At 34.1% G+C, this 23,072-nt stretch overlaps 1 long non-coding RNA gene across 19 annotated transcripts in view; it reads left to right on the plus strand.

The window, feature by feature from the left end:
• LOC140608891 (uncharacterized) overlaps window positions 1-23,072 on the plus strand; it is a 238,667-nt gene that overhangs the window by 49,479 nt on the left and 166,116 nt on the right. For 6 of the 19 annotated variants that reach the window (XR_012010873.1, XR_012010883.1, XR_012010880.1 and 3 more), the window contains exons 3-4: window positions 11,523-11,677; window positions 14,418-14,589. This is a non-coding gene — a long non-coding RNA (uncharacterized lncRNA). Of the gene's footprint in view, window positions 1-7,456; window positions 7,632-11,522; window positions 11,678-14,417; window positions 14,590-15,984; window positions 19,862-20,192; window positions 20,368-23,072 lie in introns of those variants that run through there. The other 13 variants (XR_012010886.1, XR_012010887.1, XR_012010888.1 and 10 more) reach the window with 8 other exon arrangements.

The raw sequence follows: 23,072 nt of genomic DNA on the forward strand, positions 1-23,072 counted from the left end.
TTTTAGAAATTTATCCATTTCTTCTAGGTTTTCCACTTTGTTGGTGTGTAATTATTCCTGATAGTTTCTCTTTTATTTGTGTGGTATATCCTCTCTTTCACTTAAAAAAAAAAATCCACTTTTTAATAGTTGTGAGAACATGTTACTTAATGCTCTTGGAGTTCTCATCTGTTCATCCGTAAAATGGGCATATTATATACTTTACCAGATGCTGTTCCCTATTTAAATGTTATTTTATTCAACTTTTTATTGTCACATCGTTGGTGCTTTTTTTTTAATAAATTAATTTTTTTATTGGTGTTCAATATACCAACATACAGTATAACACCCAGTGCTCATCCCGTCAAGTGTCCCCCTCAGTGCCCGTCACCCACTACATTGTTGGTGCTTAATAAACAGTATTATTTTTCATTATTTAAGTAAGAGAAATTCCTCTCTGTCTGTAGATCACAAATCCTTTTCTCATTTCTTTTCAAAAGGATCATGCACTCTAAGCTTTGCATATATTACTGACATTTATTTCTTAGGAATTTGAAATCTTGCTGCTGTATTGTCTCTTGTTATTCTTACACAATTCTCCTTTTGGTTGTATGGCCCTTCTATGCACATGTTTAACTCAGTAAGAATGTATTACTTCCAGAAGTCTTTCATTACTAATTTCCTTATACACGACCATAGCTGGATACCTTATTTGTAGAATTTTAATCTGAGGTAAGTATTTTTCCAACTGTATTTTCTAGTAAGTAGAGTAATTCCATAGTCATTCCAAATACTGTGGGATACTGATTTCATTTAATTGTCCTGTAAATTTAAATAACTTGAGTCAAGTGAAAACCTATTAACTCCCAGTGAACCTGTTTTTAGTAGATCTGGTTTCAATTTTTAGGATAGAAGTGAATATTGCTTTTTTTTTTACCTTTCTGGACTGCTTTTCCTGTGTTTGTTGGGAAGGCTCTTGTTTGATTTACAGGTTGATTAAACATAGTTGACTTTTAATTTTTGACCTGATTAAGCTGTCTGAAAACAATTATAGGCATGGATAATGCATTTACAAATTTTTCTTATTAAATGCCAGCCCCAAAGCAGTATTTGATTTTATGAACAAAGGGAATATCCTTTGAATTCCCCTCATGGAAAACTATATACAGTTTAGTTTTATTGGCCTTGTTGTTAACTATTGATTGCTCTATAAATCATGGAGGGTAAAATATTTAGTTTTGGAGGGTAAAGAATGGGATCTGAGTATAAAGAGAGGAAATATAGCATTATTGTACTTTCTTAAAGTTATACAAAGTAATTGCAAAACTGTTAGTGAATTCAGCAACTCTTATCTTTTTTTTTTTTTTTTTTCAGCAACTCTTATCTTAAACCCAATTATCTAGCCTAATGCTATTCAAGGGTAATTTTGCAGACATTTGATTCAGAATTAGATTAGCATAGATTTGATTTAGAACTTTATCTTTTGAATGTCAACAAATAATCCCTCAATTTGAGAGGTTTACGAAAATAAACATTAATTTCTTTCTCATGTTGCATGAGGGCTTTGAGTTGGCCATGGCTTTGTTGGTATCAACTGAGCTTCATGTGTCTTCTAATTTCTGGGCTTTGGCTGGTAAGCAACCATTTTCTAGGGCATACTCTTCTCATGGTGATGAGAAGTCAAGGGGGGGCGGGGTCGTGTATAAGTAAACCACACAAATACATTAGACCCTCACATCCTCTTTATCAAAGCAGGTCAGATGGCTCAGCCCTAATCAGTGGGGCAGGAAGTGAATTTTGCTTCCAGGAAGGCACAGCAAGAGTAGGGAGGGAATGACATAACCTATAATTCAACCTACCGTAAGAACCTGTCTTAAAAATACTGTGGACCCTCTCTGGACACTCTCATGATAAATTAATTCAACATGTCAGTTCAGACTAGAATAAATTATTTTTAAGTCAGATAATTTTAGAAACAAAATATATTTTTTAAAGTCATGGATTCCTTTCTTCAGAGTGATGTATGTTGAGGCCCAAAAGTAAAAAAGATTGAAGTGAGGGAGGGGAACCCAAGTCTTCCCTGCTGACTGCTTCCTCTTTGTGTCCTTGCTTTCCCTCACTGTGGTTTCTTGGCAAACCCTAAGATGATTTTGCAAAACATAGTTTGAAAATCACTAGTGCAGCATTTCTCAATGCAGGCTCTACAGATGTTTAGGGGTGTTAGCTTACAAAAAAAATGTAAAACATTCTGTGTGGGTTGTACAAAGTTAGGCAGAACTGCAGGAATTCTCAGAACCTTTACTCTGTTAATGTTCCTTGTTAGTCTCCAAGATGATTGTACAGGACTGCCAGACTCAGAATTGCCCAAACTTTTTGTGAAGCAACTTAGTGCTTTGAAACATGTCTTAAGAACAGTTGCATTAGAAAACTGCTCTTTTATTTAAAAAAAATCTATTATCTATCTATCTATCTATCTATCTATCTATCTATCTATCTATCATCTATCTATCATCTATCTAATCTATGTCTCTTTATTTGGAGTAGAGATCTGAGATGGAACAATTGGCTGAGTTTTTCTCAGCTAGTTAGTTGCAATGAGCAGATTAAAATTTAGGACTCCCCACTCCCTCCCTGGGAACTTTTGGTCATGTTGCTGGATTTATTCATATGACCAGGACAGACTTTCACAATTATGTAGTGGTTCATGGAGTATTTTAACCTTTGAGAAAAGTGAGCCTAGTGAATGGTAGGGGTCTTATTGGACCCCTTTGTTAGGGTCCAATAAGAAAGAAATTGAGTAACCATGAGTAACTGGTTTCATAAAATGAATGAAGGATTGAATGATCTCATCTAAGCAACTTTTGGGATAAACCACAGCATTAGCAAATGCTTAGGTTTTTTTTTTTTCCCAGTGAAATTAGGCTCCATTTATGAAGAAAATAATGGATAGTGAAACCATAATTTTCTATAACACAAACTCTGCTCTTTACTTTTATTTTTTATTCACAAATAAATGTCTGTTGTGCATCTGTATTATTTATGTCCTAGGTTACTGTTTGATAGCTCTCTAAGACTTATATCACATAGGAGATAAACTTGACCTGATTCTTGTCAAGAGCTTAACAGCTATTATGCATTTAAAAGGAGTGATCATCATCAATTTTATCTAAGAAAAATCCGTGGTATCAAATGGTGGTGGAAGACCGAATGGAGAAGAGCCTTATTCTTATATAATTACCTGTGATTTGAAAATACAAAATTTCAAGGGGATTAAAAAATACAGTAATAAATGGGAAATATACAAAAAATTTTGGATGAACACTTGTAGAACTTGTTTTATGTCTCAAAATATCTGTAAAATACAAATTAAGAGAGAAGAACAGCAAATTAAGTCCTAAGAAAGAGAATTACTTTTTAATTTAACTTGGATTGTTTCATAAATATTGAATAATTGTGGGATACCTGGGTGGCTCAGTCGGTTAAGTGTCTGCCTTCGGCTCAGGTCATGTTCCCAGCCAGAGTCCTGAAATCCAGTCCTACAACTGATCCTTGCTCAGCAGGGAGTCTGCTTCTCCCTCTGCCTTCTGCTCCCCTTGCTTGTGTACTCTCTCTCTCTTTCTCTGGCAAATAAATAAATAAATAAATAAAATCTTTAAAAAATATGGAGTAAGGGCAACTTTACATTTTCTTCCATTGTTCTTATAGAGTAAGCATCCTATTTTATTTTTTACTTGATAGTTGAAAGAGGCAAGTGCAGTGTTTATAGTTTTTTGAGCACTTGCCTCAGGCATCAGTTATTGAAATTGTGAAAAAGCAAAATAAAACTTTCCAGGTGTGTGTAAATGAAAACCATATGTGAAGATAAACTATGATTAGAATACAGATTAAACAATGACATTGATTTTTAAACTGTACAGTTAAGGTCAAATTTTGTTTTAAGTGAATACAAAGATCTCTGATTTCATTAACTTTTGTGCACCTCTTGAATGTTCCCCTCTTATTTATAATAAGTAACATGTATGGAGATGTCTTACTAGGTGGAGTGTTACGGATGTGCTGTATGTCTAATATCCAATTTTGTAAAAACTGCTCTAAGCTATACTTTTTAAGATTTTGTTCTAGTGTCCCTCATAAAAGGTCTCTGTATTTTTCTAGACTTGACTTTTTTCTGTTAAACTGAAAAAACTCAAACAAACCATATTAATTTGCATATTATATATAAATAGTAAAGTTTGTACAAGTCACAAGTACACGCTTACTGAAATTTTCTCAGTAGGTCACACCATATAACCTACACCCCAGAGACCCCTTAATATTCCCTTCTATATTCTTATAAACTTTTGTATACAACAGCAAAATTTGGGGCCCACGAACCTCCAGTTGGGTCATTTCACAGTTTAGAATTTTCATCCTCCTTTGCGAATTGACATTTCAAATACGATTATACATTAAACCCCAATGAGTTTGCTTATTCTCTAGATACTTGAAATTACTTTGATTTTTACCAGAGCTAGTTGCATCCAGTAATGTTCAGAATTCTTCTATCATTTTGGAAACCTCTGCTCTTAAACGTAGGTGCCTATTTGAGCTTGTCTGTCCAGTTTTCAGCTGTTATATTTGGATTACATGAATAGTAAACAAGATTAAATGTTGCTTTCTTAGAAGTACATACACCTGTATGTAAATAATATCTGGGATCTTCTCTTCCTTCTTATATCTTCTGGGTACTTTTGGTTTTGTGAAAAGTTAACTGTTATATCACATGGGAGGAAAGGTCATTATGAATTCAGCAATAGTGTGTTGTATTTCATAGTAAAATCAGTTAAAAAAATTGATTTTAATGTTTTACCATTAGTCATTGGACAATCATCCCTCTATAATAGTGCATGTTTATGTATAACTATATATATAATATATAGTATTGAAGTTTAAATTTGTATTTAAAAAGTTTAAAAAGAATTGCTTGTGTTTTTCTTTTATATTATATATATGTATATATACAGAAAGAGAGAGCATGCATGCACAAAGGGTAAGGGACAGAGAGAGGTGGAGAGTGCTGAGGGCAGAGCCTGACTGGGGCTCAGTCTTGATCCTGAGATCATGACCTGAACAGAAATCAAGAGTCAGATGCTTAAACGACTGAGCCACCCAGGTACCTTGCTTGTGTTTTTCTGTTACATGTTCTTTTTTTTTCTTTTTTTAAAGATTTTATTTATTTATTCATGAGAGAGAGAGAGAGAAAGAGAGAGGCAGAGACATAGGCAGACGGAGAAGCAGGCTCCATGCAGGGAGCCTGATGTGGGACTTGATCCCGGGTCTTGCCAGGATCACGCCCTGGGCCAAAAGCAGGCGCTAAACCGCTGAGCCACCCAGGGATCCCTGTTACATGTTCTTGAAATACCTTCCTTAGAAAGGTCATTTTTGGTCTCCTAACTTAACATAGCTGGCTATCTGGCCCCATGATTCTCTCTTACAACTATTCTTTTCCCTTGTAGTACCTACTGCAATATATAAGAAAAGATTTGGAATTGTTACTTAATGCCAGGCTTCCTCTGTAGACTTGAGCTGATAGTTTTAGAGACCAAACCATGTCTATTTAGTTTGTGGGTATATCTATAATGCTGAACTCAATGCTTGTCATATGGTGCAGGTTCAATACATATTTGTTGCATGACAACAAATGACTTGAACAATATGATTATATTCTTTCAAAAAAAGGATCCTTAGCTATTGGACCTTCTGTTTGTATTATAGGAGCCATCTGCCTTCTATTTAGAGCTCAACCATAACCCTGGGTCCCTCCCTAACTCTCTGAATCTGGGCTTTAAGTCCTTCTTACTTCCTTCCCTCTGGCTCTGACCTTGGGCTGCATTCAGAGAACCCGGCTTTGGTCTTTTCTCTCTGTTGGAGCCTCCCATCTGGTTTGTGGAGGTGGATTGTTACTGAATGCCCAGGGCCAAGTCTGTGAGCAGCTGCACCCATTTTCTTTGTAAACCAAGAGGCAAGAAGGTTGAAATGCACTGTCTTAAGTCTGTTTCCTGTCATAATAAACTTTCAAAACCTCAGTAACTCTAAGTTTGAACATTTGTGCTACTTTCCGTGGGTCTGACTCAGAGACTGGCATCTACTCTTGAGCCCTGGTTAGGTGGCTGGGGTGCTACTTTCTGCTGATAGACATTTCAAATGCTAGCTGTCAGCCCCTTTGTCTGAAGCTTGACCACTGCTATCACTGGGTTTCCCATGACTGCTCATTCTGTCTTAGGGGATGGCCAATAAATTGAGGTCAAATTCTTGAATGTGAGCTGCTTATGTGGTTGCCATATCTGCTTGGCTGCTATGCCTTGGCTGCCAAATTATTCTATTTGTATTCACAGCTTGTCTCTCCTTCCCCTAGATAGTATCACCTTCAAATTATGGTTTGCTTGTGTCTACCTTTTGGGCAGCAGGGCTGTGCAGATTGATGTTCAGACATGACGTTTGTGTTACTCGTGTATTGTATGTATGCTTCAACCTGTACCCCATTCATGATTTATCATAATAAGAAAACATTCCAGGTGTGCCTCTGTGGCTCAGTTAGTTAAATTCTGCCTTCCATTTATGTCATGATCCCAGAATCCTGAGATCAAGCCCCACATCAGGCTCTTTACTTAGCAGGGAGTCTACTTTTCCCTCTGCCTCTGCCTCTGCCTGCCGCTCTGCCTGCTTGTGCTTCTCTCTCTCTCTCTCTCTCTCTGTCAGATAAATAAGTAAAATCTTTAAGAAAAAAAAGAAAGTACTCCAAATTTATTTATTTATTTATTTATTTATTTATTTATTTATTTATTATTTATTTTTTTAAATTTTTTTTCCAAATTTATTTAAAGTTGAGTTGATTGATATCATTTTAAAAGATGACTATTTTCAGTGGTACTTGGCTTTTGACATGTTTTAGTCCTCTACCATTAAGATGGAACTGTGATAGTGGAAATACAGCCCTCTGCTTGTAAATAGGACTTGTTTTTCTGGGCAGGTGGCATTCCAGTTATTTCTGAAATGCACTTGGAGGTATTTGCTTCCAAGGCCCAGGTTAAGGTACTCTCTGGTAATGGCATGTGACCTATTTTCTTTAAATCTGAGATACTGAAAAGGGCCTGTGGCTTTAGATCTCTTTAAGAAAGGAGCTGTATTGGCCTGCTAGTACCTATTAGTATATAAAAGCAAGTCCTCCAGAAATTGGCAATAGAGATTAAGCATGTGTGGGCTAGCAGAAGTAACATAGAAGGCATAGAGTCAGGTTTTGCAGCCTTGGGCAGCACATCTTAGCACATTCAACTAATTACAAAATAGTTATTTAAAGGAAACACTGGATGTAAATTACTTCATTTAATAATTAAGTTAATAAAATTAAAATTTTGAGAAATTGCTTTAAATAAAATAATTATTTTATTTATAAGATAAAATAATTGAATATATTTGTTTTTTTTCTGCCTTAGGGTGATCCTGGGACATGTATCCTCTGTTGTTTTGATGGCTGTGCCAGGTTTTACAGAAGGCAGATTTATCAGCTTTTGTGAAAAAACACATGCAATCACTTACTGCTGAGATCAGAGTGAAGGGGGCTTAAGAGAGCTGATAAAATAAGCAGCCTCAGAACAAAAATAAATGTATACTATGTAGGTAAAAATAAAATATTTTGTTATAGGAGAATTTAATAACATTACTAAAATACTGTTTAAAGTTCTTCAAAGGAAATATGGTAGATCCTGTTGATTATTTTTTTTATTTTTTATTTTTTTTAGATCCTGTTGATTATTATTTCCAACACCCGCTCCCACCCCTTTCTCCCTTGGGCACTTTCACTATAGAAGCTGCAAAAACTAAATACTAATTTCTCTAGCTTCTCTTGAAGCTAAGCATGAACCATATTTCAAGTTAATGAAACCTGGGAATGGGGAGGTGAGGATTGGCTAGAGAACACTCATGTAATGATCAAAACTAAGGAAGCCATCTTGTAACCATGAGTTTACAAACATGAGAAAAAGGCTAAGAGTCTAATAGTGATGTGATCCTGATAATGCAGAGTCACTGAACCATGTATGCCTCTCCCCACCTTTAGCAATTTGGTATATGTGTTAAAGATGATATTACTCAGAGAATTCTGGTACTTGCAGTTAAAAGCATGGTTGAGTACTATTATATGTCATGAAAGTTACACATATTATTCTAAATTTCATCTTTACAACATTGTGACCTAAGTATTAAATATACATGAGGTAAAAGAGATAGGGAAAGGTTTACTTGCTCTTCTATGATCTTTCCCGAATTAGAGTTGGAATTCAAAATCAAGTTGTCAGATTCTAGCACATAATGCCGATAAATACTCTGATGGAGTTCGCACTAAGTTATGCCTGGTTTTAGAGCATAAATGCAATTGAACCTTTATCATTGGGGTTTTCTTCTCTGAAAGTCCCCATGACAAAGTTACCCAAATTTATGAAATTTATACTTTTGAAAACATTATAAAGACTCTCAGTCTTCAGATAAGTGCACAGCAGAGGGGTGATGATCTTGATTAGGAATTTATGTAAGAGTCAGAAAACAAACAACGAGTTTACTTAAAATTTCAGGTACATTTTGGAGAAGTATTTGGTTAGAGCAGCTTGAATAGCTTGGGATGCAGGAAACATGCTGTTTTATTTAGGTTGTTTGCCCCTAAGTCACTCTAGTTTATAGTGAAGTCAACTCCTACCTCAGATACATCTATTGGTACAGGATTGAAAAGCTGAAAGAAGAACTGGTGATTTGAAATATGAGAAGAAACTCAGTGAATGTAGCACTTTCAATTCATTCTGCTTGTTAGGTCCCCTCCATTTCTTCTCTAAGTAAATAGCCACCAAATAAATGTTAAGGGCAGCTGCTCCCTTTGTGGGAGATGCAGTAAAGCTTTTAAACAGCACTGAAAATCAAAGATGTCTCTGACTCTTCTTCTTCTTCTTCTTCTTTTTCTTTTCTGACTCTTAGAGCTTTAATGGTTTTCTACTCTGGATCAAAACCAAACCTTCATCAGTGCCTAGCAGCTGTTACCGTGCTCTCACATAACTTATACCATTTCACATTCTAAGGAGCTTTGAAGTTGCTTTTTTTTTTTCTTCTAGGTGACCATTCTTTTTAAAACTTTTGACTTGAAGATTAAATATTACAATTTAATGATATGGATTGGTTGAATGAATGAGGCAGGGAGGGTGTAGATTCAGCTGTTGGGAGGTAGGATGGCTCCAGGAATATTTTAATACAGAGTTGTTGGTAACAGCATCAGCAGACAATATATTTTAAAAGAATAATTTTTTTGAATTGAAACCTGACTTAATTATCCTTAAAAATGAAATAAGAATGAAAGAAGCATTAAAATCTATGATCTGTGTTTAAATTTTTTCTTTCACATTTTTTTATATGAATATGATACACAAATGAGATATCACCATTTGATTTGGTTTGGACATTTTGCTGTCTTGCTTTTTTTGTTCTTCTGCAAGAAGAACATTCTAATTAAATTATTTACCAAGTCCCTTTAAATTGTTATCTTTATCTGTAACTCAGCTAATGTACTTTCATTAAAAAAATATTTTCAATAAAATATATATAATGTAATTACAAAATAAGTAGAAAACTTCTTTACATGTCCAGAAAGGGGGAATTAAAATGATTATAAATATTATTTGAGTAATTCCCAAGTTGTAGTTTTAAAAAGAGGTCTCTAAATGAAAACAAAAACAAAAACAAAAAAACTCCTAAAAACCGAAGTAATTGTTTAAATTGAGTCAGAAATAGATCACATTTTTTTTAAATTAAATTTTTTAAACTGGCTGAAATACACACATAAGCTCATTTTTAGGAGGAGGGCATGGCATCTATTTTAAAAATTACTCTTAAATTTTGAATTGTAGAGAAGTTTTTAAATACATAAACCATTTTATTTTTTTTATTTTTTTATTTTTATTTTATTTTATTTTTTTCATAAACCATTTTAAAGTACAGTAGAAGTTGCAATGAAAGTTCCTTGGACAGATATAAATCTCTACTGTGCATATATTCTTTAAATTTTTTTTCTTGGAAATATCTGGGAGCTCATTGTACATAAAACTTATTAAGCTATACAATCTACATATTATAGAATACATTTGTGATGCAATCAGTAGATACAGACTCAATTATTTTTCTTTATCAACATGTATGACACTCCATTGCAAATATGAAAAAATTTGGTATTTTAGTGGCTGAAATTCTGAAAGCTTAACCAGAAATGAAAGATTTTGTCCAGATTAAGAAGAGAACTGATATTTTCCCTCAAATTTTGGCCCTCACAGGCCTATGCCCTTCTCTGTACTATTTAAAGTTTATTATTTTTATTTGACTAGAATGCTCTAACTTTATCTATGTGGTATTTATGCATTTACAAAGTCAAATATTAACTATCTTTTTTTAGGTTAAGATAAATTTTAATGTTTCATAAATTGCTTCTGTAGTTACATTAACTTAATTATAATTTTTGTACAGTATTTTGTTCTAGATCAGTTACAGCATCATCATTGTTTCATAATTTTTCCTTTCCTTTTTCTTTTTTAATTTAAATTCAATTAGTTAATGTGTAGTACATCATTAGTTTCAGATGTAGAGTTCAATAATTCATCAGTTATGTATAACACCCAATGCTCATCACATCATGTGCCCTCCTTACTTAAAGCTGTTGAAATTTCCTGTTCTACCAGTCTTTAGAGAAGTGGCTATGATATTTGCATTTTGTATAGTTGTCCAGGAATCAGCCTTAACATTAGTACTTTTATCTCTTGGGACATATTCCAAAGTTTTCTAAACAGTCTATACAGCCATGTGGAGAATATTGTGGTTTTTAAGATTGCTCCCAGCCAGTCCCTTGACTGAATTGTTTCTCCTTCATTGATGATATCATTGTAAACTATGAAGACCATGAAGACTAAGTTTTAGGTTAAACTCTAAGAAAGCTTCAGGAGGAAGAAGACTTCTTCTCTCCCAAGTACTGTACTCAAACTTGGAGAAAACACTTGTTTTTTAGCTTTTGCTATGCTACTGGAAGATGTTCACACTGTTAAATCTTGAAAAATGGCAATAGGTGAGTTAGCTTTCTTAGAATTAAATATTATACTGGACCTATGAAAGAGAATGCCCTTTTCTGAAGAGATACACATTGAGGTATTAAAGGGGCAATAGGTACAAGGTCTATGATTCACTCTCAAAAGGTTCAGGAAAAATTTTCATATATATACACATCCATGTAAATAGAAAGATAAGGCAAATATGGCAAAAAAATTAACAATTGATAAAGGGTACACTAGTACCTTGTGTAATTCTTGCAACGTTTCTGTAAGTTTGAAATTACTTTGGAACTAAAAGATAAAATGTGTTTTCAAATTTAGATTTAAACAAAAATGAATGTTTCTGGCCACCAAAGCCATACTCCTTTCTAATCAGTGTATTAATTACATTTTCATATTTTAAAATAATGAGAAACCATATCTATGATATTTTAGGACATCTGAAAGTAAAGAGGGTGAGAGACTTCCTTATGACTGTGGAGACTGCTGATATTTGCTGCAGGAAATAGATTCTATGAGCGCTTCCTTCCTGTCAGGACTGAAAACAGGAAGCCCTGGAGAGCTGACTCTACCTCAGCATTGTGGGGAAGGTAGGGGTTTTATTTATTTCTACTTTCTTCCTACTAGTAAGAAATCAATTATGTGAATGTGCTAATCAAATTCCTTCATATACAATTGTAGTTTTAGGGAATAAATAAGTAGAATGCCTTAAACATGCTATACTCTGAGTACTCAGAAATCTTGTTTTTTTTTTTTTTTCTAATAAAATATGAAAGCTTTGCATTTAAGTTAGGGTTTTGCACATAAGGATATCAAACACTTTTATCCAGTTATACAGTTATTTGACTTCAAAGATTAAATGTGATTAACTATCTCAGTTTTTCCTAACCTTTTCATATAGTTTTATACTTTTCAATAATTATAATTTCTTACATGCTTTGATGAATATATTTAATATTTATATCTTTACAGGACTTTCAAAAATTAGGAAAAAAATCCCCATCAGACTATATGTTGTAAAATAGAACCATTGTGTCATTAGCTCCTATGAATTAAGCCAGGTAGTGTGAGGGTTAGTAATCAGCGTTAGACAAATGGGGGAAAATGAGGTGCAGAGGATGAAATAACTTTTTCAAAGTAAAATAATTTGTACTTGAGTTTGTGCTATAATTTATGGTGTCAAGCAGTAGAATTCTTTGTAAGGCTTACAAAGTCTCTTAATTTTAATCAGTTTATAATTAGACATTATATAGCCTTCTTTGGTCGTTCTTTCTGTTTATTTATAATTAGTTGCAATTTAAAGGATCCAGTATTTTTTGCAATTGAAACCTACAGAATGCACACTGCTTTGTGTAATGGCAAAATATTTTGAAGTCAAATTGTAGAGCTTAAATATGTGTTATTTTGATTGTTGTGATACCTTTTGTTATGTTTTTAGCAATATGGTTCTGAGTATCTTCTCATTTAGAAATGGTGGTTTAAAAAATCATCACTTTGAATATCAACTTATTTCTAAAATCAAAGCATCATACAATACTGGTACTCTCGTCTCATGTTGCAAGAAATGCTGGAAGTCCTACTTTGTGTGCTAAGAAAGGATTTGATTCCTCATTATTTCTTTGGATGCAGGTCCTCAGGGTTCAATCTTGCCATAGATTTGTGACTATTTCCTTACTCTTGGCTACTCCAAACCTTCTTATGAGTGTTGAAACCTTTAGTTTCTATTCTCTACCCTACTGTATCCTCTGAGTTGCGACTGTTCTGTTGTATGGAACCCTATTTCTCTTCATTCTCCTTATTTCATCCTTTTTCTTTTAAAATAGGTTTTAAAATAGGTTTCCTTCTTCACCTTCATAAGCAAAGCCCAACTCACTGTGGATGTTTCTCCCTAATGGCAGGTCACACAGTATTAGAAATTTCATAATCGGATATATAATGAAAAACGTTTAGAAAGAGAGGACAAGGGACACCTGAGCAGTTGAGCATCTGCCTTTGGCTCAGGATGTGATCCCGGAATCCTGGGATCGAGTCCCACATCAGGCTCCCTGCATGGAGCCTGCTTCTCCATCTGCCTATGTCTTTGCTTCTCTCTCTCTGTATCTCTCATGAATAAATAAATAAAATCTTAAAAAAAAAAAAAGAGAGAGATGGTGACTCAGGCCAGTCTCAATGAAATCATCAATATTTTCAGCTTTATTCTTACTCTTCAACCTTTTCCTGGCTAATAATCTTTCTAGAATCCCCATATTTATTTTTTCAAGAAATGTTGTAGTCAAAGTTGAATGCCCAACTAGGAATCTATGCAGTACACATTTAGTCTCTTAATGTCAGTTTCAAGTATTGCAACACTTCTGAAATAGCTTGAGAGGGAGAAAAATGAAGAGAGAGGGAACAGAAGCTTGATGAGGTATGGGGGGCTGAATCACAAAGAGCCTCACATGTTATGTTCTGATTCTTTTTTTTTTTTTTATGATAGTCACAGAGAGAGAGAGAGAGAGAGAGAGAGAGAGAGAGAGAGGCAGAGACACAGGCAGAGGGAGAAGCAGGCTCCATGCACCGAGAGCCCGATGTGGGATTCGATCCCGGGTCTCCAGGATCACGCCCTGGGCCAAAGGCAGGCGCTAACCCGCTGCGCCACCCAGGGATCCCTCACATGTTATGTTCTGTGGAGATTTAAAAAAAATATAAGTGCTAAAAGGAGAAGCCTCATAATGTATAATGGAATTATAGAGAAAGTTAATATTTTGGATAGATCAAATGACACGTCAGTTGAATTAAACATAAATATTAGATGATGCTTTTCAGACTTTGAGTGTATACAGATGGCCTGAGAATCTTATTAAAAATTCAGGTTCTGAGTCAATGGGTTGAGAGTGGAGCCTAAGATTCTGCTTTTCTAACAAGCTCTAAAGTGATACTGGTTGCTGCTAGACCATGAGTTGCTGCTACCACTTTGAGTAGCATGGTTTTAGAATACCCTAATCTTTTTGCATGGAAACATACCTTTTACATGAAGACCTTATATGAAAGCTTTTTAAATAACTTCAAATATACTCTGATTTTAGTGTGCAGATTAAAAGAAAGGAAGATGTGTAATGGAGAATCAACCAATTAAGCATGCATTTTAAAGGATTCAATTAAGATGACAAGAATCCAAAAGATAGTAATTAGATTTGAAGTACTAGAGAATATGACACTATATTTCCATCAAGAGAAATAGAAATAGCATACATTCTATTAATAAATAGTTTTAACTTCTAAAGAAGAGAATCTGAATCATTCGTTTGCTTATGTTCATAAAATTTCTTTTTTTTTTTTTATTTATGATAGTCACACACAGAGAGAGAGAGAGGCAGAGACATAGGCAGAGGGAGAAGCAGGCTCCATGCACCGGGAGCCCGACGTGGGACTCGATCCTGGGTCTCCAGGATCGCGCCCTGGTCCAAAGGCAGGCGCCAAACCGCTGCGTCACCCAGGGATCCCCATAAAATTTCTTCATCAGGTAAATCCATGTGCCCATGTCAGAATCATGGCTTTCTGCTAACACAATTGTTTATTCTCTAGAAACTTGAAGTTGGGGCCTGAAGATCTTTTACAGCTAGTCTTTTTAGGTTTATAATATTGATATTTTTCAGTCCTATGTTTCTTTCAAATTTGACCTGTTAATACTAAATGATGATAATACTTATTTACATATATATGTATATATATTTAATCATTTATATTTGCATAATACTTTAAAATGACTTCCACATACTCTAATTTGATGCTCATGTGAGTTTAGCTATTTTCTCCCATTTTGTTAAAAAGGAAACTAAGGCTTGAAGATGTCAGGAGTTTAGCTATTTTCTCCCATTTTGTTAAAAAGGAAACTAAGGCTTGAAGATGTCAGGAAATGTGTCCAGGATCAGGTAGTTAGTAAGTGTCAAAACCAGGATTCAAATCTGAGTCTTTGATTTTTTTAAAATTAATTAATTTATTCATTCATGAGAGATACACGGAGAGAGGCAAAGACATAGGCAGAGGGAGAAGTAGACTCCCTGTAGGGAGCCTGATGTGGGACTCAATCCTAGGACCCTGATATCACGATCTGGGCTGAAGGCAGATGCTCAACCCCTGAGCCTTCCAGGCATCCCTGGATCTTTGATTTAAAAATCTCAGTTTCTTCCACAAGGCCTTATTTCTTTTTATCAGATAGAACATATAGAGAGATGAAGTTATTTTCAAGTCAGGAGGATAATTTCTAAAGTAGATTAAATAAAGATTGTAGAATGAGAATGGAGAAACAGCTTCCTGAAAACTTTGCTCAGCAAGTCAACTCAAGAGTTGAGTTGCATGGCTAAAAAAAGATATATTAACTCTGATTAAATAATAAATTTTGACATATAGCCATGAACGGACAATAGGAGGAGACCCAGAGCTTGCAAGTGTACAGACTGAAATAAATTACTTGTGACAGTGAAATACCAGTAATCTTGGATTTCCTTTAAAGTTCAAGCTCCCTTAAAAATGAAAAAAAAAAAAAGAGGCAAATTTTGTTTAAAAAATTATTTAAAATAAATAGTGCTGGCTGAACCAGGTAGCTGTTACTATTTGTGGTGGACTTTTATATCTTGTTAAAATTTAAAATTTCTGGGATGCCTGGGTGGCTCAGTGATTGAGCATCTGTGTTCAGCTCAGATTGTGATCCGGGGTCATGGGATCAAGTCCCTCATCAGACTCCTTGTGGGGAGCCTGCTTCTCTCTGCCTGTCTCTGCCTCTCTCTCTGTGTCTGTCATTAATAAATAGATAAAATCTTTGGGAAAAAAATCTGAATTTCTGTTTATGTATGTGTGGTTTCACAGTTTAATATATATGTATTATGTAATTTATAAATGCCGTATTTCCTCTAATTAGGTTCTCTTTTTGTTTCCTGCTTTTTGTTTCCTGCTTCTATTTAAGAAGACTTGGGCGTTGTTCATCTTTACTTCCTTGTAAACATCTCTGCCACCTAGTGGACTATTGAAATGTCAGGTTGACTCATTAGATGTGTGGTTAGGCACACACACCTAGTGCTCTAGGTGAACTAGTTAAGTAGAGTTGGAGATGCTGTAAACCCTGAATTTATATGTTAAGCTGTGCTAAGGTAAATTGAGTAGCCAGCCTGTACTTAGGTATTTTGTATCCTGAGATCTCCATACATGGAGAGAGTGGCTTCTGTACTCTTAAGTAGCTGTTTTGGTTAGCTCTGCTGAAATGAGCTATGAAGGAGTGGTCCCATAGGAAGTGCAAGAAAAGACTCAGGATTGGAAGTAAAGTGCTTGAAGAAATAGTTCTGACCCTTGGTATTGTCGGTAGGAGATGATGGGACTCTGGAAATGTGGAAATATCTGGGAATCCAACCTGAAAACTTCAGTTTGAAGAGCTAGCCCTGGGGTCATATCTTAATCACAGATGTAATGAAATAAAACTGTTATTTCTATTACCAGCTTAGTAAATAACATTATTATTAGTTGAAATTATAATCTGATTTGCATGTTCTTTGTTCTCTTTATAACTACAACACAGGTTGTTCTAAAAGTTTTGTGTAGGTAGGGGCGCCTGGATGGCTCAGTCTGTTAAGTATTTGACTCTTGGTTTCCACTCAGGTCATGATCTCATGGGTTGTGAGATTGAACTCCTGTATTGGGTGCCACACTCAGCAGGGAGTCTACTTTGAAGTTTCTCTCTCTTTGCTCCTCCAACCATTCTTGCTCAATCTCTCTAACAAAAAATAAATCTTTTTAAAAAATGAAGTTTTTGCCTATTCATAATCTGAGATTAATTATTATGAAAGTGCTAGGAATGGAATCCTTGTGATACTGAATATATTAGTGCTAAGTTCACTTTTGGACATCTGATTTTCAGAAAAATTGGCAAAATCAGAGGTAAAAAAATAACCCCTGCATTGCCAGCCGATGCAGAAAATTCAATTGCCAGACAATGTAGAAAATTTAATTTAATTTAGAGTTAAAGATTTAAAATGAATTAAGTAATTATCTCTTACTATAGCCATAGTAATATTGGAAGAATCTTCATAATTTGGGGAACACAAGAGCAAGGACATTCCTGAGCATTGTACAATCTCATCTGCTCTTCATAATATGCACACCAAAACCATCCTGGAATTAGAGACTGAAGTTTTGCTTTAGAGTTTAGAGTTCAGGTTTAGGCCATCAGTTTTCTCCAGAATTTAGGGTATTTGTTTTAAAGTTGCCTTTCCTAATATAATTTCAGGAAAATTAGATTTCCCTAGAACTCTGTTAAAATCTAATACACATGCATGCGCGTGCGCACACACACATACACACACACATACACACTTTAACATGAAAGGTGGAGCTGGGCAAGAAACAATTGCCTTTCACAGCTTGGGTTTCAGTTTTTGGCCCTTTGATCCCTGGAATAACCTGTGTAAATGTTTTCTGGGTCCACAGTATTCTGACTTTGCTCCCGTTCTCTAGTTCTTAATTTACTTTTGGCCTTTGTTGAGGTTTCTTTCTGGACTCAAAGGACTTCCTTGGCTTCTTTGGTTGATTTGGTTAGACATACATAAAAATTCTGACATGGGTTAGGAAGCAGAAATGTCAATAGAGAAGTAGTCTACCTATTTTTTTGTTGTTCTACTTTTTTGTAAAAAGGCAGTTGCTACTACTTATTTATAGTTTTTCCATGTTTAATTATTATTATAATAAATGTTTTTTATTACAAAAACAATAGATATACATTGCTAGAAATTTTAGAAAATACATTAAATTTTAAAGCAAAAACACCTATAAATCTATATTACATGGAGAAACACTGATGAATAGAACTAAAAACCAGCTTTTCAGCACATAAGCACAAATTTTTAAACAAAAGTCAGATGACATTCTTTATTTTTTTCTTATGATCAAATGTCCACTTCCCCATGTACTTTTATTTTCCTACAATATCATTTTTCAGTGGCTGTGGAATAAACCACTGTGAATATAACTTGTTAATTATTTCCCTACTTTGGACAGATTTAGATATTTAAATATGTTTAATATTTTAATAATATTGTGTGAACATCTTTATATAGAGAGATTTAATAGACCTGAGATATTTCTTTAAGATATATTCCTAAAATTGAATATTTCTGATTTAAGTATTCAGAGGTGGATACATAGTATTAACAATAGGTCCAAAGTGTAGCTATTTTCATATTTCACAGTTAATTTAGGAATTTTAAACCTTTTGTGGGGAAGACCACTCTATTTTGACAGTTTGATTGTAATCAGAATGAGCAGAAAATTTATAAGGTTTCTTTTTCCACTTAACATATAATGCAGATAATCTGATTTTTATTTTATGCCTTCTTTGATTTGGTCTTTGTTTACTTTTGGATTTTTGTTTGTTTATGGTCCAAAAAATAAACTTTTTTGAGGCAGGATCTTTTTTCTTTGGCCAAAATCTGGTGCAAAATTGATGATATATGAAACAATAAAGCATATAAAATATATTGTTCTTAACATGGAAAATGTTTCTAGTTTGTTTCATTTGATCATTTCCTATAAAAAGTTTATTAAAACCTTCTGAAGCATATCTGGAATTGAAGCTAAAACAGCAACCTCAGCATGTATAGTGAATGTACAGACTTGTTCAGCCTTCCCATAAAGGTACCAGATAAAATCCAGCTTGTAAAATAAGGTAACAGTTAAAATTATTCCATAGCAAATGTACTGTGCCAGCTCTCTCTCTGCCAACTCATAAATATTTCCATCCACATACACTTTCCAAAGTATAGTTTTCCAGTTGTAATTAAACTCCAAGCTGTTGCATATTTTAGGGCTTCAGTAATTTTGCCTGTATACAATTTAAATTTTGAAAATGGTATTCTTAATTTATTACAATTATAAATTCTTCTTAAAGAAATGTCCTTCAAATCTTAGGTATCCTTGTGTAGTAGTGTATATTTCAAATCTGAATACTTCTATTTTAATAAGGTAGTAGTTACTTTCCATTTTTTCCATAGATAAACCCATAGAGAAGAGATTCACAGTGGTTATAAGAAACACTAATAAATTTATTAAAACCAAAGATTAATGTGATTATCCCAACCTCAAAATAGCAAAAACTCAAACATTTGGTTCTGAAGAAATGCAAATATTTTGATTTCCTAGGTTTCCTGTGGCAACTAAGTTTTTATGATTTTATGCCTCAGACAACTGTTTATCCTATGAAATGCCCTACCTGTTTTTCTTTATAGACTATTTGATTGTTATTGTTATTTATTTTAAAATATTCATAGCATATTTAAAGTTTTTATTTGTTGAGTGCATGCTGTGTTCCAGGATATCAGTCCTAGATGCTTATTTAATATAATCCTCACAATAATTCTATGAGGGAATTAATGTTATTCCTATTTAACACATAAGAAAATGGAGGGTCAAAGAATTTGAGTAACATCACCAATGTCACACAGCTTAGAAATAGCAAAGCTAAGTTTTAGACTTAGTTCTGGATGAAATAAATACTACAAATTATATTCTTGAGAGTAGGCTACTATCTGAAAGGAACAAACTACAGAATAAAATACTGATAAATATCATTTTATCTTATTTTTGTTTCCATATATTTGGGTTATTTTTGTAAGAAAACTGCAAGTGAAAGATGGCAAAATAAATCCTAAATGTATACCAAACCTACATTGAGGCTACTCTTCTTATATATATATATATTTTTTTTTCGGTGTGATGAAATCTAAATTTGGAAACAAGAATCAGAGCTGTAAAGAGACTTAAAGGTTAAAGATTCCTTCCAGCTATGCCAGTAGTCAGTTCAAATAAGTATTTCATATTCCTTCAACAATGTTTTAATGACTATACCATTCTATCTTTTCTTAAAGTTTACTACCATTTGTTTTCCATTAGAAAATCATTTTAAATTAAGAGCACCTTTAAGATTAAAGGTCCATAGGCTGTAAGAAGTTAATAAATGAGAGAATATTCTTTTGTATTTCACCAACCTGAACTTATATCAAATCAAGGATCTATACATATGAAGATTAAAGTATAAATTACCCAACTTTTTACATTTCTTTCCTGTCTTCTTCCATGGCACAGCTATTACCCAGTGTAGAAAATGTACTCTTTTAGCCTCTTCCAAAGAACTTATGTCTCCTGAAGTGTGTCCAGTAATAGAAGGTAATTTACTTCTATTTGAAGCCAGAATAAAAGCTGATCAGGCCAGGATGACTTAAGCTACCTGCCAGCCACATTCAAAGGAATCAGAGAATCAGTAAGTCTCCACAACAAAGTTCAGGTGAATTCTTGCTGCCCTGGAGCACAGTACTTTATAAATTGTTTAGTAAAGTGTTGAATTTCTATCTTTATTCTATTTTCTCTAAACAAATGGCATTATTGCCCAAAGAAGGCTTAAAATGCCAAAATGAACTGGTGCCAATGGAAAATTCAACTAGTGATGAATAGAAGATTAATCATCGAGGAAATGAGTAGCCTTGTTTTAATGCATAGGACTTTAAGAAGACAGGCAGCATTTTCTGAGCTATAAGCATTGCTAGCAGACAGCATTTTGTTTTTTTTTTAGTAATGTTGTAGAAGAGAAAGTAAACTGGATTTGAAGATCAGAGCTTTCAAAGGGGAGAGAGAAAGGAAAAATACTTTTTTTTTTTTAAGACTTTGGTGTGCAATCGTTCCTGAGTTAAGGGTGTTTACATTTTTTCTTGTTAAATCCTCACAATACTGGCACTCAGAGAAGTTAGATTTGTCCTAGGTCAGAACTAGAAAGCAGCAGAAGTAGACTATAACTCTATGTTAATCCAAACCTGGAACTCATCCTGCCGCTCTCAAGAATATGATTATATTCAGTTTATCAAGGAGAAGGATAAAATCCATTCTTTTTTCTCAGAGAGTCATCTGAATATCACCTGTTTCAAAATTATTTGGAAATCCTCAGGCTCCTTCTAGATCTATGGAATCAGAATCTTTGGAGAAGGGCCTGTGATGTGGTAATTATAACAAGTCCTATGGTCTGCTTTATTATGCACATTAAAATTTGATAGCTGCTGCTCTAGAGGAGGGTATGGAGGACTGGAAAAATATAAATTGAAAATGATACTTGAAAACTATTTTATCTTTTAAAGTTATTCAAAACCAAGCGTAATACACAGGTTCCTGCAAATGGGAAGCAATTGGGTAGCGCAGTGGTTTAGCGCCTGCCTTTGGCCCAGGGCGCGATCCTGGAGACCCGGGATCGAATCCCACGTCAGGCTCCCAGTGCATGGAGCCTGCTTCTCCCTCTGCCTGTGTCTCTGCCTTTCTCTCTCTCTCTCTGTGACTATCATAAATAAATAAAAATTAAAAAAAAAAAAAAGAAAAAAAAAAAAGCAATTTGAAAATAAACTAACAGCCCCAATGCCATAAAGGAAGCCTGGGGGAATACATGGATATTTGGTGATAGGTACAGTTAGCCAAAAGCCAGACAGGAAATCTTTTGCTAAAGGTCAACATAATTTCTGTTGTCTGAAAGACTATTTTTCACACACTGGGGTATATACATATCTATTTGGATTTTGTTTTGTAACTGGCTGATCATTAAGGAGATGCAAATGAAATCATGGAATAGAATAAAGATCTTGGATTTTCAAGAACTACAGACTTGGCCATGAATGATTACTGGATGCATGACCTAATTTACATTTTGCAGCCTCAGATTTGTTATCTATAAAATGAAATAATAACTAGAACCTTATTAGGTATGTTAAAATCTCTCATTATACTGGCAAAATGGTCTAATTCTTCTATTGGTACTTTTTTCTATATGAAAAGTTTCTATCTACTTGCTAAATTATCAACTTTTTTTGCTACATTATCAGTTTTTAAATAGCTTTCTTGAAATATAATTCACATATACAATCACAAATTCACATATACAATACCCATTTAAAGTGTACAATTCAGTGGTCTTTAGTATATTTACAAATAAATACAACCATTAACTCTGTCAATTTTAGAATATTTCTTCTCAAAAAGAAACCCCATACCTTTTAGCTATCACCTGCCTGTCTCCCATTACCCTATCCTGTCCTAAGCTGTCATTAATTTGCTTTCTATTTCTGTGGGATTTTCTGTTCTGAACTTTTGTGTAAATGAAATTATATAATATGTGGACTTCTATGACTACTTTCTTTGACTTAGTATATTTTCAAGGTTTGTTATGCATGTGGTAGCATATATCAGTATTCATTCCTTTTAAGGATTGATAATATTCCATTGTATGGAATTACTACATTTTGTTTATACATTTGTTCACTGATGAAGATTTGGATTGTTTCTACTTTTTAGCTATTATGAATAATGCTGTTTTAAACATTAATGTACATTTTTTGTGTGTGTGGATATATGTCTTCATTTCTTGGGTAGGAGTAGAATTGCTAACTCATATGGTGCCTCTTTGTTTAATCAGTTGACCAAATGCCAGACTGTTTTCAAAATAGTTGCACCATTTTACATTTCTTCTATCAGTATATGGGGATTTCAATTTTTAAAAAATCTTCACCAACTCTTGTTATTCTATGACTTTGATTTTAGCCAGGTATGAAGTGATACCTCATTTTGGTTTTTATTTGCATTTTTCTGATGAGTAATGATGCTGAGCATCTTTTCATGTGCTTATTGGCCATTTTGGGGGGTTTTTAAATACCAACTAATTTATGTAAAATTCCTGATATATAGTAGACACTAAAATGGTGGCTGCCACTGATGTTTTTAATGTTTCAAGTTGTTAATTAAAAAAAATATTTATTTATTCATGAGAGACACAGAGAGAGAGGCATAGACACAGGCAGAGGGAGAAGCAGGCTTCATGCAGGGAGTCCAATTTGGGATTCCATCCTAGGACTCCAGGATCAGGCTCTGAACTGAAGACAAATGCTCAACTGCTGAGCCATCCAGGCATTCCTCAAGTTGCTAAATGCTATATAT

This window comes from Canis lupus, chromosome 18 (assembly GCF_048164855.1).
Source record: "Canis lupus baileyi chromosome 18, mCanLup2.hap1, whole genome shotgun sequence".
Taxonomy (NCBI): Eukaryota; Metazoa; Chordata; class Mammalia; order Carnivora; family Canidae; genus Canis; species Canis lupus.